Source organism: Galeopterus variegatus, unplaced genomic scaffold (genome assembly GCF_000696425.1).
Source record: "Galeopterus variegatus unplaced genomic scaffold, G_variegatus-3.0.2 Scaffold4011, whole genome shotgun sequence".
Classification (NCBI taxonomy): domain Eukaryota; kingdom Metazoa; phylum Chordata; class Mammalia; order Dermoptera; family Cynocephalidae; genus Galeopterus; species Galeopterus variegatus.
Genome location: NW_007730122.1, coordinates 9,126 through 10,832, shown reverse-complemented (window position 1 = coordinate 10,832; position 1,707 = coordinate 9,126). Strand labels below are relative to the sequence as shown.

Genomic DNA, 1,707 nt, shown 5'->3' with positions numbered 1-1,707 from the left:
AACCCTCGGGTGGGAGCACCGCCGCGCTTCCCAAGCGGCGCACTTATCCAGTGCGCCACCGGGCCAGCCCTGTTTCTGTCACTTTTAACAAAATACATGGAACTGGGCCGGCCTGTGGCTCACTTGGGAGAGCGTGGTGCTGACAACAGCAAGTCAAGGGTTAAGATCCCCTTACCTGTCATCTTTAAAAAAACAAACAAACAAACAAAAAAAACACAGAACTGGGTGATTTATAAAGAAAATGAAATTTATTGCTTACAGTTTGAGGCTGGGAAGTCCAAAGTCCATGTGGTGGTGGTGACAGTGACCCAGGGGTCTCACATTACAAGATGGTGGAAGCAGAGAGAGCAGAGAAAGAGAAAGACAGACTCTCCTCTTCTTTTAAAATCCTCAGAACCATGCCCCTGATCACCATTTTTAATCCATTCACTACTGCATGGTCCTACAATCCAATCACCTCATCAGGGCTCCGCCTTTCAATTACCATAATAGGATTTCCCACCCTCTTACCACTGTCACAGTGGGGGCAGTTTCTAATAAATAAAACTTGGGGGGCACAATTCAAGCTTCAGAGAGTTTTGGGGAGACATTATTCAATCCACTACATTCCACCCTGGCCCCCAAAACTCATGTCCTTTTCACATGCAAATACAATCATTTCATCCTCAAAGTCTTGTTTCAATTCAAAAGTCCGAAGTTCAAAGTCCCATCTGTGAATTAAAAACAAGTTATCTATTTCCAAGATACAATGGTGGGACAAATATAGGGTACATATTCCCATTCCAAAAGGGAGAAAGAGGCCAAATGAAAGGGGTAACAGGTCCCAAGCAAGTCCAAAACCCAGTAGGGCAGGTGTTAAGTCTCACAGCTGGGGAATCATGTACCCTGACTCCACGTTGCATGTCCTCTGCACACTAGTATGGGGGCTGGGTCTCTAGTCCTCAAGCAGCTCTGCTCCTATGGCTTTGCTGGTCTCAGGCCATACTTCAGCAATCCCAGGCTGTCATTCCACTCTGGTAGCTCCACAGGTCTGGGGTCTCCATGGTGGTCCCACTCTCATGGCTCCACTAGGCATGGCACTGATGGGGTTTCTCTGCTGCAACTCCAACCTCAGCGTTGCTCTAGTGAAGGCTGTCTGTGGTGACTCTGCCCCTGTGACAGATCTCTTCCTGGGCTCCCAGGCTTTTCTATACATCCTTTGAAATCTGGGTGGAGGCTCCCAAGCCTCCACAGCTCTGGCATTCTGCGAGCCTGCAGACCTAACACAACGTGGACTCTTCCAAGCTTCCGGCTTGTATTTTTCAAAGCTGCACGTCCAGCCACACCTGGGGCCAATTTAGCCGCAGCTGAAGCAGCCAAAGCCAAAGTCCTGCTGGTGTGGGGAGCAGCAAGCCTGTGAGGCCACCTCGAGCCTATTCCCCAAGACCATTCTGTCTCCCTAGGTCTTTGGTCCTGAAATGGAAGGGTTGTCCCCAGAGGCTTCTGCAATGCCTTCAGGGTCTTTTCCCTTCTCTTTATAACCCTGTACTTTTGTGTAAATCTTCTTAGTACTATTGAATTTTTCTTCTGAAAATGTTCTCTGCTTCTCTACCACATGGCCAGGCTGCAAATTTTCCAAACCTGTATGCTCTGCTTCCCTTTAAAATTCTGGCTTTACATCAGGCCTTTGCCACCATAACTCAGCATAGGCTGTTACAAGTAGTCATG

General features: G+C 48.2%; 1 protein-coding gene across 2 annotated transcripts in view; it reads left to right on the top strand.

Moving 5' to 3' along the window:
• Positions 1 to 1,707, top strand: part of LOC103602093 (ral guanine nucleotide dissociation stimulator-like 3) — a 15,923-nt gene that overhangs the window by 8,257 nt on the left and 5,959 nt on the right. The gene's annotated exons all lie outside the window — the stretch shown is intronic.